At 43.9% G+C, this 16,594-nt stretch overlaps 1 protein-coding gene across 8 annotated transcripts in view; it reads left to right on the plus strand.

Moving 5' to 3' along the window:
* SLC7A1 (solute carrier family 7 member 1) overlaps positions 1-16,594 on the plus strand; it is a 1,877,700-nt gene that overhangs the window by 714,907 nt on the left and 1,146,199 nt on the right. The window lies entirely within an intron of this gene.

Genomic DNA, 16,594 nt, shown 5'->3' on the forward strand with positions numbered 1-16,594 from the left:
TGGTGAGAAATTGCTTATTTCTGTATAACACTCCTAGTTTTTTGTGGACTTTTTTTATAGTCATGAATATGTGAATGTCAAATTTTAGTTTATTGTCTATTTCCACTCCTAGCAATTTGGTGTGTTCAGTTGGGTATATAGTGGTGTTGTCTTTTGCCGTGATGTTAAAGTGAGAGTTGTTTTGAGTATGTTTGGTGGGTTGGAAGATGAGTAGTTTAGTTTTGTTTGGGTTGAGTATTAATCGGGCATCGGATAACCATGTTTCAACAGAGGAAAAGACTTCCTGTGTGACTTTTTGCAGTTTTGGTAGGGACTGGGCTGAACAGATGATGGTCGAGTCATCTGCGTATTGTATCAGTGTGCCATGTTTGGTGGCAGAGGCTAGATTATTGGTGTAAACAGAGAAGAGTAGGGGTCCAAGGATGGATCCTTGGGGAACCCCTATGGAGACAGGTAGTTGGGGAGATATGTCATTCTGCCATACAACGGATTTTTGGCGGTCGGACAGGTAATTCTGAAACCAGTTGGTGACCGATTGTGAGAAGGATAGGTTATTGAGGACAGAGATAAGTTGTTTGTGTGGGACCATGTCAAATGCTTTAGATAGGTCTAGGAAAGTAGCAGAGGAGAGATAGCCATTGTTTTTATGCTGAAGGATAGTGTTAGTAAAGGAGAGTAAGGCAGTGGTGGTGCTATGGTTTGGTCGGAAACCATGCTGAGTACTGGAAAGGAGGTTGTTAGTAAGGAGGTACTCTGAGACCTGAGAGTGTATGCATCTCTCTGGAGAGTGGAGAGAGAATAGCTATGGGGCGGTAATTGGTTAGTTCTATGGAGGGTCCGCCTTTGTGGAGGGGAATTATATGTGATACTTTCCACAGTGTGGGAACGTAACTTTCTGACAGAGATCGGTTAATCAAGATGGATACTGGGTAGGCCAGAGCATCAGCTGCGATTTGTAGGTATTCACTTGGGAGGCTGTCTGCTGCTAATTTGGTGGGTTTAAGTTTAGTTAAGAGTTTTTTTATGTTGGAGAAAAAGAGAAGGCAGTGGGAAGATTACTAGTTGGAGGGGAGGGGGGTTGTGTTGTTTAGCTAGTGATAGTATGGTTTGGGTGAAGTGTGTGTTGAATGAGGTAGTAATATTTTCTGAGGAGTGAGGGATGTTAGGAGGAGGGGTACTGACTTTACCTGGGTGGAGGATGGAGTTTAGGGAGGACCAGAATTGTTTGGGGCTGTGTTGTGAGGAGTCTAGGGCAGACTGGTAGTATTGGGATTTGTCCTGTTTTATTAGCTTTTTGACTCTGTTGCGTAGTTCTAGGAATTTCTGTCTAGCTGAGGGGGTTTTGGTTTTGCGCCAGTGCTCCCAGGCTTTATCCTTGTTTTTCATTTCTGACTTAGTGGTTTTCTGTAGCCATGGGGAGGGTTGTGCTTTGGTTCTGGAGAATCTTATGGGGACATGGTAATTAAGGATGTTCAGGAAGGTAGTATTAAAAAATTCAACTGCATCATCTAGGCTGAGGTACTTTAGAGGATGCCAGTTACATTCTTTGAGGGATGAGATGAATGTGAGTGGGTTAAAGTTTAGTTTTTTACGTATTTGACAGTAGATGACAGGTTTAGCTTAGTATACGTATTTTTTGAGTAGGAATGTGGGGAGTGATCACTGAGGCTATCTGATAAGCAGCCTGTTATATATGACTGGGGGCTCTTACTGACTATTATCCAATCCAGGGTAGTGTGCTTGATGGAGTTTTTATTTATCCTAGTTGATGACTGGACTAGTTGAGTGAAGCCATGAAGGTGTACATGATGGATTGGATTGTTGCCAGAACAGGATTGACAGTCAATATTGAAATCACCTAAGATGATAGTTTCTTGGGGGAGATGGTGGGTAGCCAGCTGAGGAGGTTTTCTAGGGGATGGATGTTTTGGCCAGGTGGGAAGTAGCATCCAATTATGTTGATGATTTTGTTTTGGTTAATTTTGAGGTTGGTATATATTATTTCTTCATTGCCTAGTTGTGGAGCTGATGATTTTAGGATCTAGATGTTTTGTAGCACAGAGCCTCCCCTCTTCTCTCACCCACTGCTCAAGCAGTTCCTCAGAGGGGCCAAAAATATAAGACCACTCAGGAGAGCTCCAACTCCAGCCTGGGATCTTAACTTTGTCTTGGAGAAACTCAATCTGCCTCCTTTCGTGCCAGCTGCTACTGCAGATTTAAAATTTCTTTCCTGGAAAACAGCTTTCCTTTTAGCAATCACTTCTGCAAGAAGGGTATCTGAATTAAAGGCCATTATGGCAGTGGAACCTTTCATCATCTTTCATGCGGACAGGGTGTCCCTCAGAACCAATCCCTCCTTCATGCCCAAGGTGGTATCTAGTGTGACTCTTAATCAGTCCATTCATTTGCCTACCTTCTTTCCTAACCCACAGAACAAAGGGGAACGGATACTGCACTCTTTAGATGTGCACAGACAGCTTAGATTCTACATGGACAGGACTAAACCTCAAAGGAAATCTGAACAACTGCTGGTGGCATTTGCTGCAGGGACAGAAGGGAAAGCTATTTCAAAACAAACCATTTCAAAATGGATAGGCCACTGCATTAATTGCTGCTGTAAGCACCATGGAAAACCTATCCCACAGGGCATCAGACCCCATTCACCCAGGGCTGCATCTACCTCTACAGCCTTTCTCAGGGGCGTCCCTACTAGGGACATCCTAGAAGCTGCTACCTGGAGTTTTGTACATACTTTCACCAAGCATTACCATTTGCCAATTTTCTCTAAATCCAGGGCTGGTTTTGCCACTGCAGTCTTGCAGGCCCTTATAGCTGGTCCTAATTCTATTTAAATTCCTCCTTCCAACCTTAGCTTTGGGAATCTACCCAAATGTAATGACTGCAACAGTGAAACATGAAGAACATAGTACAGTTGTGTACACTTATCATAAATGTAGAAGTTCGAGTGTATTCACTTTTGCAGTCTTGGTTACACTCCCTCCAGCCCCCTTTCTTCTTTTGGCTGTACCTCTACTCTGACTTACTATGCTCTAAAAGCTTTTTGGTGTATTTGCTTTTTTGTTGGATGTATATCCTTGTATTTATAGATTTAATTGCTTCCCATTAGGGGGGCACATGACATCTGGGGCAAGAAAAACTGATGTAATGGCGTCGGCTACATGTTTTATACCTCTGACGACCTGATGTCATGGAAGAAGGGACAGCAACCCTACACAGGACCCAAGACTTTGTTAATCAGGCCGACTGAGGGCTACTGCAAGGCAAGCAGATTACCCAAATGTAATGACTGCAACAGTGAATACACTCGAACATCTACATTTATGATAAGTGTACACTACTGTACTTTCCCCCTCCTTCTACATTTAGCCAGGGACAATCACCACAAATTACCTCACAGAGTGGACCTTCTAACACAGGACAAGGGATCTCTAATCCACCCCCACCTACAGTCTCTGAACTTTACCCTGTGGGTGATAGGATTACAATCCCTTACAGACACCTCTAAAATGAGGATTTGCTCACAGTCCAGCAGGAGGCCAGGAAACCTAATACTAGGAGATCTTATATGTTTAAATGGAAAATATTCTCCACATGATGTCTACAAAGACAGTTGGACCCTTTTGAGGGTGATATCCCTTTGGTACTGTCATACCTGTGTGAACTCTTGCAGACAGGGTTGGCATACTCCTCTGTTAAACCACACCGAGCTGCTGTTTCAGCTTATCTGCTTCTGGATCCTCCTTTGGCTTCTCAATTGCCTGCAAAGTTATTCCTAAAGGGAGTGCTGCATCTCAGGCCTCCCCAGGAACCCCCCCGGAGCCTAAATTATGTTTTGGAGAAGCTCATGGTGGCCCCCTTTGAACCAGCTTCTAAGGCCTATCTAAAACACTCTATTTGTAAAACAGTACTCCTCGTTGCTTTGACATTGGCCAGAAGAGTATTAGAGTTGCAGGCTCTCATGACCATTTCCCCTTTCCTCATCTTCCACAAAGACAGGGTAACCATTAGGACCAACCCTTCCTTCTTGCCCAAGGTGGTCACTGAGCTGTCCTATACAATTACAGGCTGTCCTACCTGTTTCATGTGCTCTGGCTGGTTTTGCCTCTCACAGAACTGCAGCTTGTCCTGCCTTTTCCCAGTGCCTTTTCCGTTTTAGCCTACATCACATCTCATCAGAACCCTGTTGTGCCCAATGTAATGTTAGCACACAGAGTGCATCACTGTATGACATTGTGTTTGGCAGCCATTCACCCCTGTGCAGTGACTGCACTTGTGATGTGCATTAATAATAATCCTGTCTGCTGTCACTTTTCGTATATTACTTAAACATGAAAGCAGTTTTTTTCGTGGGGGCTCAAGTCCTTTAAAGCATTGTGTAGTATTTCTTTATCACAGCACATTCATAGTGATGTTTTGTGTTTTTTGCTGAGAATGCTGACCTTGCACATTTGTTCTTTGTCGATACAGTGCATACATATATATTCCCCAGTGAGGGATTCTCACTGACTGTGGTATGGACAAACATTGTTTTCCCTTACACCATTTTTAGGAGGAGTGTTGCTCAATTAACTTGGGTGATTCTTAAAGCAGTGGTTAAATGGAGTGACAGCCCTCCTTATAAAAATTATTACTGGAAGTAATAGTTTACTGAAATTGTAAATTGCAATTAAATTTTGTTTAGACAAATAAGGATAATAGCAAATATGGTTGCTTTTAAAATGTATAACCGATATTACTGAACAATTGTGTATAAGATTAAAAAAAAAACTTAAATGTCCTGCTGATGCTGCTGTAAAGTGCCTTAACAGATTTTCAGTTGGTGAGCAGCATTAGTTTCCTAGTGTAAATGTTCTTAAAGTCATACCAAAGCCCAGTGTCTTTATCATTTTCTGGCTTTGTTTAACTTTCACTATGTGCAGATGTCCTTCTGTTCATATGCTGCTGTATCCATAACATGTGGGAGTCTGCCTCCAGTTGACTCTCATATGTCTGACCATTATATAAAATTTAGCTGCTACTGCGAAGGTATGTGTGTTGGCCCTCACCTCTCAGCATATGTCAGTCATAAATGGACGTCAGGTATAAAGTGGACGTCAGCACGCACCTATATCAGAACTGGATGCTGCCAGAACCAGCGACTACGGAGTGGATATTTAGGAGTCGGGCAATGGGCAGGGGGAAGGCAGGGTAGGAAACTATACAGCAGCATATAGAAAAGAAGGACATCTAATGTTATGGTAAGATTTTACACAACTATACTACGTCCTTCTATTCATATGCTGTTGTATCCATAACATGAGGGAGAGTACAAAAGCTTATGCTGCTAACAATTGGGTGGAAGGACAGAGACATTCTCCACAAAGCCATGAAGGATGGTCCTGGCAAATCCTGCTCTGGACCTGGAAATGATGTCCAACTTGTAATGTTTGGTGAAGGTGTGGACAGATAACCAAGTAGCTGCCTCCAAAATGGCAGCTGTATCCAAACCCTTAAAGAAGGCACAGAGGAGGACACAGCCCTAGTGGAGTGTGCCTTCACAGGGAAGGGAAGTCTTTTGCCATGGGCTGTGTAGCAAAAGGGAATAGTTTTACTTGTCCACGAGGAAATGGTTTGTTAGGCACACAGATTCCACACTTAGCAGACAGGACAAGAACAGGGTGTGGCAGGATCTGCAGTGTCACAAAGGCCCTAAGTTCCCTTAAACCAGACAAATGTGACTACGACCTAGTAGTGGCCCATGCTGGAGTGTATGACCTGAGGCACTAGACCTAAAGGAATGTGCAGAGCAACATGCTGGAGCTCAGTACACATGTCAGATGCAGAAAGTATACTGGTTTTGAGTAGTATCTTGCCTTCACCAAGAATGATGTGGAAACAAGACAGTTGGCCTTAACAGTCAATAAGAGTTTAGTGTCATTCTCATGGGGTCCAGTGTATGTCAGACTGGGATGAGATTGGAGATAAGGCTTATTGTTTCACCGGGATGGCTTACATCTCGCATACCAGCCTCCATTTCTAGACAGAATCTCATTGCTGGGCATTTCTGTATAGCAAACTCAAATTCAGACGTCACGATGGTGGCATTAATCAGTGCTAGGAGTCTCAAAAGAAAGACACCAGAACTTGAGACCTTTTGTAACTATTAATGTAGTCGTATCTCTGTAGTTACTGAGACATGCTGTTAGCACAATGATGGCATTTCTTCTCCGCTGTGATTTAAAGCCTATCATGATTGCACTTGCGTTATTGTGGGAGAGTATCTGCATTTCTCAGAAACACAATCAGATTACTCACATCTCTAACTTGGAGCTTCTGCAGGTTCATATTATCCTTGAAATCCAATGATTATTTCATTACTAGTCACAAATCCCCATCAGTGTTCCCCAAAGATCACGGAAATTATTTTAATACTATTGAGGTTTTAAATATCAAACCAAATGCATTCTTTCTAGAGGACTTCAGTTGTCTAGTCATTGACTGGTACACTTATTTCTTAAAAAAATTGATATGCTCAGTATTTCACAGACTTTGTTAATACCAGTACACCGGAGCAAATTACAAAGCTACTTCTAGAAGCTGTAATATCCTTGATCAGGCCTTTACCAATCTAGCCCTTGCCTGGACCCTACCCCACATCTCCTCATCCCTCCTTAAATCTGACCACAAATCAGCCATCTTTTCTGTCAGGTTTTTGTGGTATCAGTCCACTGCCATACAATACCCTCTTTAGGGACCCTCTTCAGCTTGTAGAAGATCTATGTAAAATGCCCAATAATCCCCTACAAAGGGACCCTGGTGAGAGGGTTGCTGCGTTCATCTCTAGTTTTTACCAGCATCTCCACAGCTGTACGTCTGTACGCATCCACTTTAAATGTAATGGTCACTTCAGGAATAAACCTCTCTGGTGGAACTGCTGTATTAATAATTTGTGTAAAAGAAGGAAAATGGTATGTTGTAAGAAATCCCCCACCCCCCACCACAAGACCACATTGACACATGGCAGCAACGAACCTAAGAGCATTTTTAGAAAAAATGTAAAGCAGAGTGCAAATATAAGGTCTCTAAAGATACCAAAGGAAACTGCAAATCTTTCTTTGGTTATATTGGGAAATTAAGGAGGAATCCAGCAATGTGCTAAGCTCAGCCATAGGTTGGCATAATGGTTAAGCCGCTTACCTTAGAAACACAAGGTGCAGGGTTTGATTCTGACATGAGGTAATTGGCTAGGCTTAAAATGGCCCATAAGGGCAGTTAGTCTAGTACTAACCTATGAACCTATAATAATTAAATTGAATAGGAAATAGGAAATTCACCCCGGGGATCACCTCTGTGGCTGTGCTCGACAGGGGCACAGGAAAAAAATTTTCTTGGGTGGCGAAAGCCAGGGTACCTTTTTGGCTAGGCTTGTATAGGCCCTAGGATCGAAAGCCTAGTACCTACCTATGAACCTATAATAATATAACACATTCCTTTCCCAAGGATATAGCCAATATGTTAGTAGACACTTTTAGTGGTAACTGTGACGATGTGAGGTATTACCAGTTATACCAGGAGAAGTAGAGCAGGGGATGTCTAACATATGACAGCACAACTAGCTGGAATTTTGTAAAGAATTATATGTCATTTGTATATCAAACTGATTTGTACAGATGCTTGTGTTGAAAAATGCATTTGTAAAGCTGCTTGTATTAAAAATGTACCCACAGTGTGTCCTGTTGGACAGAAAAAGAAATACACTTGCATGTCAGACTGTATTATAACTATTGAAATTAATATTGTAACAGAGTATACTGGAAGAGAAGAGGTTAAGCTTAGCTCCAACTAACTTTGAAAAATAGGATGAAATTAAATCACTTAATTTAGGCCATAAAGAATGTATTTTACGTTCAGAATGCAACCAAAGAATTTTAGTGTTTTATTGTTTTATGACTTCCAGAAGCTGCAACAGATCTTAGCAAAGCTCCGTGTGTGTGTATTATTGATGTGTATGTGCAAGATTGTGGGTCAATTGCTAGGAAAGGGGGTAGTATGGCAACCAGAAGTCAGATGAGCAGATGTGTGTGATGTAATTCTGTAATCCAAGGCAAAAAATAATGTCTTAATACTAGATGAGACCGAAGTCTCAGAGCAGTCTATTTTGTAACCTGACAAAAAAGGATCTCTCACTTACTTCAGCTTCCCTTTCTCTAGTAAGAGAATCGGGGAATAGTAATTGTTTAGATCAGTCAGGAAATTATAGTGAGATTAGTTAATTGCTGTTTTTCTGTATCTGCGTAAATCTATTTGTCTGTGTTATTTTAGTATTTCCTGTAATTGAAACTCTGGTGTTTACTGTAAATAAATATTTAGTATTTTTATATTCTTTTATTATTTATTATTAAATATGTTTAAACTTTTCATTGTGGCTGGCCCTCTAGAGAATATTTCAACCTTTGAGAGTACTTATATCTATTTGGTGAATCCCTGGCTACTCCTGAAAGCCTTACTGCATTAGTCACTACCATTGGTATTAATATTAATTTCACACAGTTTAATTGGGTATTCTTGTAAGAGTCTTAGAGTAGCTGGCTTTGGAGTATCTGGTGGCAGTAACTACCTTTTAGTCTGGGCAGTAGTTAGTAAATCTGTGCCAACCTTTTCCAGGGGTGTGTGTGCGTGTGTGTGTGCGTGTGTGTGCGTGTGTGTGTGTGTGTGTGTGTGTGTGTGTGTGTGTGTGTGTGTTTGTTAGCTGCTTGGAGATGGAACACAAGTACTGGTTTCACAGAGAGGGTGCTAGTGGACTTGGCTTTGGACAGTCTGCCGAGGACTAAACTCTACAGCTGTGCCAGTGGGGAGTCTCACTAGGGCCCTGGAGAGACAGAGAGAGAAATCCAGACCCTGGACTGTGTGTGTTCCCTGTGTGCTGTTGAGGGAAATTGTGCTTGATGCAGAGAACTGCATCTGGAAATACTGTTTGTATCTGTTTTTGTTCCAAGTGAATGTCACTCACCAGTGTCAGTGGTGAGGATTCAGGCTCTTTGATTACTGGCCTAGAGAGGGGACTTCACAGTAATTTTATAACATCAACTCATTGCTACTTAGTTTCCCCTAAAATCATCAGAGAGCAAGTGTTATAATTCACATCAAAGGCTAAAAGTAATACTTCCATGGGACCAGGTAATATATCAAGCTACATTCTCATTAGTGCCATGTATGCACCATCCAAGCCTCTACTTAAGCTCCTGAACTAAAACTTGTCCACAAGAAGAGCCACTGTGACTCCCCTACTCATAAGGGTGGTTCATCAGCCTCACCAGCCTTATAAGCAAAGGCACAGAACGTATCATAGCAGAACTCATTTATACAGACGTAGGAAACTTAATTGATCTAAACCCCACTCAGTTTGGCTTTGTGAAGGACAGGTCATGGCTCCTAAACCTAGTAAACATATTTGAAAAGATTGCAGAGGCTGTGGACAGTAGTCACTGTGTGCATGCTGCTTACCTTTACCTAGCCAAAACTTTTGACACTATCCTTCATGCTGGTATTATTGCAAAAATTATACAAACTTAATGCAGACCTGTAAGTTGTCTGCTGGATTGCAGATTGGCTGTTCAACAGATCTCAAGTTGTAAAAGGTTCAGGTATTCCCTGTGAATGTAAAAATGTTAAGTTGTCAATCTCGCCTTCATTCTTGCTGGATGGGTTTTAGCTTGAGAACTCCTTTTACCAGCTCGAGGCAACCCTATATCCCATGATGCAAGGAACTACCCCAGATCTCGGGGCTCCTTTGCCAGCTGAGGTAAGTGAAATTCTTGTTAAAGAAAGAAAAGCTTAGTTAGGGTTTTATTTCCCCTTGTATCTCATTTATAGTCTATAGTGAGTTACAGCCCACCCTATTCCCTTTGTTTTTCCAAACTTTATAATCTTTTTATAACCTTTAGTGTAAAGTTTTTAGTTAGGCCTAAAACCCCATTGGTTAATCCCTTCCTGTGTGTGTGTTTTAGGGGATTAATTTTGTGTGTTTGTTGGGGTTTGTGTGTGTTACTTCCTCCCAGGATATGTCTAGGGAAGGCAAGGTAGTGTGACTCGTGCTGTCAGAAAATGTCTCTGACAGACGGTCACACTTCTTGTTTGCACCTGCAGGACTCCTGTGCTTTGTGTCACTCTTTTAGCCAGAGAGTCCTGCAGGAAAGGAGGAATAAGCTTATCCTCCATGGCTTACTTAAGCCAGAAGCTTCTCCCTCTAAAGCAGGGTCTGGGAAACCTTCTAAGCCACCGAAGGCTCAGGCTTCAGTATCCAAGCCTCCTCCGGTAGCTGCTGGAACCGATGTATCTACCATAAAGTAGTGGGTTGCTGGCTTACCTTGTCTACTGTGGCCTTGTCAGCTCCGGCTGGAGCCGACACCTTATCCAGCATCGGCCGAAACCTTCGCTCCATCTGGAGTTCAGGGGACTGAGTATCCACTCAGGCTGTCTGAAGAGGGTGGTAAGCAGGCTGTTGAAGTCTCAGGCACTGGCCCAAATGCTCCTAGCCTCACCCCTTGAACTTCCTCCTCCGACTCCACACCAGAGTTGACAGCGACTGTTTGGTGCGGAGCGATACATCCTTCCATCATCCTCCCGATCTCCTCCTTGAGACCTTCCTTGGAGGGATCGAGCCTTCCCTCTCAGTGGAGCCGGAATTCCTGTTTGGGATATTCCGCCTCCCGGGAGGGAGCCTTTGAGGTGATGAGGAGTGTCCTGGCCTCTGAGCCTGGTCAACGGTCCATCCCTCTAGCTCCTCCCTCATCAGTGCCTGCAGGCGACTCTTGCCAGCCTCTTGCTCTCAGGCCCAGGGATCCATCGCCCCAGGTTTCCCCATTGGGAATTTCCTCCTCTTCAGTTTCTCCTGATCCTGCAGGTGAACCCCTCGGAAGAGGACGTAGAAACACACAGACTCCCCGAGTCTACTACATCGGATACCGACTTAGATGAGTCGGAGGGTTCCTCTGAGGATGTCTCCTTTTCAGACATCCTTGAGCTCCTCAAACAGAGGGGAATTGGCCAGCCATTGATCCCTCCGAGGATGAGTCGGTATACTTGGAGGCTTTTGGATCCCGACCCTCCACCTCCTACCCACTTATGCAGGTAGTGGCTCGGAGGGCGTAGGGCTCCAGATTCTGTGGAACCTGTCCCAGGAGACCATCCAAATTCATCGGACAAACAGTTCCTTTCCAAGGGTGTCTCTGTGGATGCTATGGTGGTGGCGGCCACTAAGAAGGAACTGGCGGATCCTTCAGTACCTGTCCATCCTCCTAACAAGGATTCTAGGACCATGGATAGGTATGGAAAGCGGATGTTTTCTTCAGCGACCTTTGCTATGCGCTCTTGAACTACCTTTGTCACTTCACCAGGCTTCAGAGATATTCTCAAGAAACTGGGTGAAGTAGTCCAGGATCCTTCTGCTGCTGGGGCTCAGGAAAAGATTGCCTCGCAGCTTGCTATCCTGAATTACATATCTAACTCCTCCATGCGGCTCATATCCTATGCGGCCGATGGAGGGCACAGGAGTTGCTCTTAGACGCCAAGCCTGGATGCGGCTTTGTAATTTTGTGGACCCCTTTACCTTCACTAATACCCCTTTGATGGTTCGGCTTTGTTCGACCTCAGGTGAAGGATACCTTGACCAGGTGTGAGCAGGACGGTAAAACTCTTTCTGCCTTCTAGGCCATATCCCAAGGGTCAGAAGGGGGAAGATGCAGAGGCAGAGGGGTAACAATAATAGACGCCCTAGAGGCAGGGGTCCTCAGAACCAGGGCAACAGGGAGTCTCTTCCTGAGAAGCCCTTTCAGCATCCCTGAGGTGTTGCCCGACTGTCCACCCTTGGAGGCAGTCAGGGAAGGATTTCACTGTACCCAGTAGCCTGGCAATCCCTATCACAAGAGATGTGGGTACAGTCGATCATATCCGAGGGTTACAAAATCCCTTCTACAATCCCTTCCAGACATCTCACCCGGTCAAAGGGATTTGGCAGAACAGGAAGTTTCAAAGCTCCTAGAAAAAGAGCCGTCCAGACTGTGCCGGCAGACCAGGTAGGATCCGCGTCTACTCGAGATTCTTTTGGTCCCCAAAAGGACGGGAGATTGGAGACCAATATTAGACCTGAGCAATCTAAACAGATTTGTCAAGAAGGCAAGATTCGGATGGTCACGCTTCAGTCCATTCTGCCCTTTCTGGGCAAGGACAACTGGATGTGCTCTATAGACCTTCAGGATGCGACTATCACATAAAGATTCACAGACACTCCAGAAGGTTTCTCCGCTAGGGACCAGTCATTACCATTTCAGAGCACTGCCCTTTGGCCTCACTTCAGCCCCCAGAGTGTTTACCAAATGCATGGCAGTGGTCACAGCTCATCTGGGACGTCAAGGATTCCAGGTGTTTCCCTACTTGGACGACTGGCTCCTCTCCGCCACCACCAAGTGTCAGCTTCTTCAGTCCAGAGACTACACTCTACAGCTTTGCAGGAGTTTGGGAATTTCAGTAAATTTCGAAAAATCTTCTCTGCTGCCTTGCCAATCTATCACCTTTATAGGCGCAGAATTAAACACTATCAAAATGTTAGCCAAACTAACAGATTAAAGAATTCTGGACATCCAAAAATTTGTCCGGATTCTATTGCAGAACAGCAAGATCAAAGCCAGATTTATTCTGAAGGTCCTAGGTCTTATGGCTGCGGCCATTGTTCTTCTACCACTGGCTCGCTTCCACATGCGTCTTCTGCAGTGGATGCTATTCACGCAGTGGTCGTACCACAGTCTTCTGTTGAGGCACGAAATCTTAGTCACACAGTCGTGCAGAGCTCATCTAAATTGGTGGATATCTTCCCCTCTTCTTCATCAAGGCCGACCTTTTATTCCCCCTCCTCCAGTTGCCACAGTCACTACGGATGCCTCTCTGATCGGGTGGGGGGGCATTATCAGGGCAGGATGGTCCACGGGACATGGCAACCCATAGAATACCATCTGCACATAAATGTCCTGGAGATGAGAGCAGTGCTTTTAACGTTGCAAGCCCTCAGCGACTTTCTTCCCACGGGACTATTGCAGTACAAACGGACAACATGTCCGTGGTCTGGTACATCAACAAACAGGGCGGGACCAGGTCCTATCCGTTATGTCGAAGCTCTCAGACTTTGGCAATGGGCGATCTCCTCTCATCGGTTTCTGATAGCAACGCACATCCCGGCAGGTCCAACCTATTGGCGGACAGGCTGAGCAGATCCATTCTGATGCCTCATGAGTGGTCTCTCAATCAATCTGTAGTGGATCAGATATTTCTGAAGTGGGGCACTCCTTGTTGCGATCTTTTGCTACTCCTCAAAACAACAAGTGCCCGATTTCTTCACTCTCTTTCCCTACCAGGCCAACCCCTGAGAGACTCTCTAACCCAGGATTGGCCCGGGACTTCTGCACGCTTTTCCTCCTTTCCCTTGATTCCACAAGTCATTCAGAAAGCCACCGTTTTGAGGGCCAAGTTGATCCTCATTGCCCCATATTTGCCTCGACAAATTTGGTTTCCGTCTCTGCATCGTCACCTTCTGGTGCAGCCCTGGCATCTGGACCCAGTTCCGGATCTCTTGATCCACCAGTCGGGTCAGCAGCACCGGGCCATTCATTCTCTCAACCTCACTGCTTGGTTGCTCCACTTCCTTCCCTAGCCAGGCTACCGATGATTTCTGATTCTGTCAGAGACATCTTAGTGTCTTCTTTAAAGTCGTCCACTAGGACTGTTTATGTTAGCAAGTGGCGACGTTTTTCTATTTGGGCAAATTCCAGAAAAATTGATCCCTTTACTGCCCCTGTACATTCTGTTTTAGATTTCCTGGCGGAGGTTTTTCATTCAGGATCCTCGTCATCTACAGTTAAAGTACAACTGGCTGCTATTTCCAAGTATCATGTTGGCTTGCATGACAATAACATTATGTCTCATAGATTGTGCAAGGCCTTTCTAAGAGGAGTTTTTCTCCTAAAACCACCTATAAAGCATCCTCCTCCGCAGTGGGATCTAAACTTAATGTTGGCATCCTTGATACTACCTCCTTTCGAACCATCTGCTTCATGTTCTTTGAAGTTATTGACCTGGAAAACTATATTTTTACTGGCTGTCACTTCTGCAAGAAGGGTTTCCGAGATTCAAGCTCTCTGCATTCGTTCCCCTTATTTGGTTTTTCATAAGGACAGGGTATCATTAAGTACGAACCCTTCCTTTCTCCCCAAAGTTGTGTCTCAAACCAATATTAACCAATCTATAGATCTACCAGTCTTTTTCCCAAACTATTCCGACAGAGCTGAACAGAAACTGCATTTTTTGGATGTCCATCGTCAGCTCAGGTTCTATTTGCATAGAACTAAACAATTCAGAAAATCGGACCAATTATTTGTCTCCTATGCAGAGAACAGGATAGGTCTTCCAGTTTCTAAAGTGACCTTATCCAGATGGTTGACTTCCACCATTTCCTATGTGTACTCTCTCAGAGGCAAACAGCTATCTTCTAAACCAAAAGCACACTCAACCAGGAGTCTGTCCACTTCTACAGCCTTTCAGGATAGGCTACCTATTGATACCATTTGTGCAGCAGCTACTTGGGCCATGCCTCATACCTTTGTCTCTCATTACAAATTGGACTTGGCCTCCAGAGATAGGGCCAGTTTTGGTTCCACAGTTCTCAAGAGTCTGTTCCATTGAGCCACCCGGGATACAGGTGCTAGGGACGCGGTCCCATCCAGCAAGAATGAAGGCGAGATTGACAACTTAACATTTAGAAGTTATGTACCTACCATAACGTTCCATGTTAGTTGTCTTCTCTTTCCCCTGGCCTGGACAGATCTTGAAAAGTTCCTATCAGGTTGTTTCCTCCTGAGCCTTCATATGGGGACTTCTATTATGAACTTGTGTTCCTAATTATGTTAGGTTACTCTTTAGCAGGGTAGGTTAGCTACCAAACGAGATCTGAGGTAGTTCCGCCTTGCATCATGGGATATAGGGTTGCCTCGAGCTGGTAAAAGGAGTTCTCAAGCTAAAGCGGATCGGCTCCGAACCCATCCAGCAAGAAAGAAGGCGAGAGAAGACAACTAACATGGAACGTTATGGTAGGTACATAACTTCTAATTATAACTTATTGGGTACCACATTGTTGCATCAGGCTTTTTTCCTGATTGTCATTTGTTTTGCAGACATCCAAGCCATTATCTCTGAGGTGGTTGACCAAGTTTGCTGATGACTGCAAGTTGGGGACTATTATCCAGTCATCCACTGATACTAAACTTCGCCAAAAAAGGCAGAAGTAAGCACACACTTGATGCACTTAAAATGGTCTCAAGCTAAATACCAAAAAAGTGCAACATAGTAGAGTTTGGCTGAAAAGCTGCACCCACCTCATATGTTGTAATTGTTTCTCCTCTTAGGTCAGAGGTTCTTACTAACCTTATGGCCTAGGAGGCAATTGCAAAGCTCAGCCACATCACCCAGTACTGGTAGGAAACTAACAAGGTCCCCCATTAAGTAGCCTTTCTCCACATGTCTTTCGTAAACATTTGTGATCACCCATACAATCATCCAGACTGATTTTAAGGGTTGCTAAGGATTACTGTGCTTGATAGATAAGGGTAGCCTATTCCAGAAATGAGACATATTGGGTTAGGTATCTGCCACACCATCTGGTATTGTTGATATGGTGATATAGGTTTAGGTCTCTAGAATGATTGTTTGTTTTACCATGGGTTCTGTTTAGGTGAAGGAGTTCAGATAGTGCTGGGTCATTCACAACATGGAAGGCTAAGTAGAGATTAGAGATTACCTGCAAAGAGTCTGTATGGTGCTGAGTAGACGGACAAGGCCTTTAGTTTATCAGAGTACCTAAGGGTACTGAGACCTGAGATCTTTTTTTTTGAGAAATCGTAGAGGTCTGCCAAACTGATTTAGGTAGGGTGCAGTATATTCAATGATAGACCTAATGAGGAATGAATAAAACGGGACTGTAACTTCTTTGGAACTTGAGGTGGTACCACATAGGATATGTTCTGCAAAGTAGGATGTTGGTCAAAGGAGGGTCTGTTGTCAGCATACTTATCCAAGTCTGTTATGACTGTGTTACGTTTAAGTTAATGTTATCTGTAAGTTAAGCAAAAATCATATCAGATTTACTAAGGGAAACTATGTTGCATTTCCTTGGTGTTGAGGCTAAGTCCATGGTTAGTACGCCAAGGATTTGTTATAATATACAAGGTGAGTAGTACCAGTGTAGTTAATGCAGATTTGGACCACCTCCATATACCTTTGGTTTAGAATGGGTTTTGTGTTGCTGTTTTAGAGCAGAACATGAGAAGCAGTGCCTTGCAGACAGCTTTACATGAGTTGGGTTATTGTCCTTGCTGGAAACAGGTAACAGCTTTCCTATTTTGTTGTTATTGCATTCAGTTTTCATGTCTTACTACTTATTATTGTTTGTTATGGGTTAACTTTGTATGGAGAGGCAAGTGTAGTAGTAGGCTGTAATCTCATTTTACCTCCATGTCCGAGGTCATACATCAGTAATAGGGCTGACAAAAAT

This window comes from Protopterus annectens, chromosome 5.part1 (genome assembly GCF_019279795.1).
Source record: "Protopterus annectens isolate FY-2018-M chromosome 5.part1, PAN1.0, whole genome shotgun sequence".
Lineage (NCBI taxonomy): Eukaryota > Metazoa > Chordata > Ceratodontiformes > Protopteridae > Protopterus > Protopterus annectens.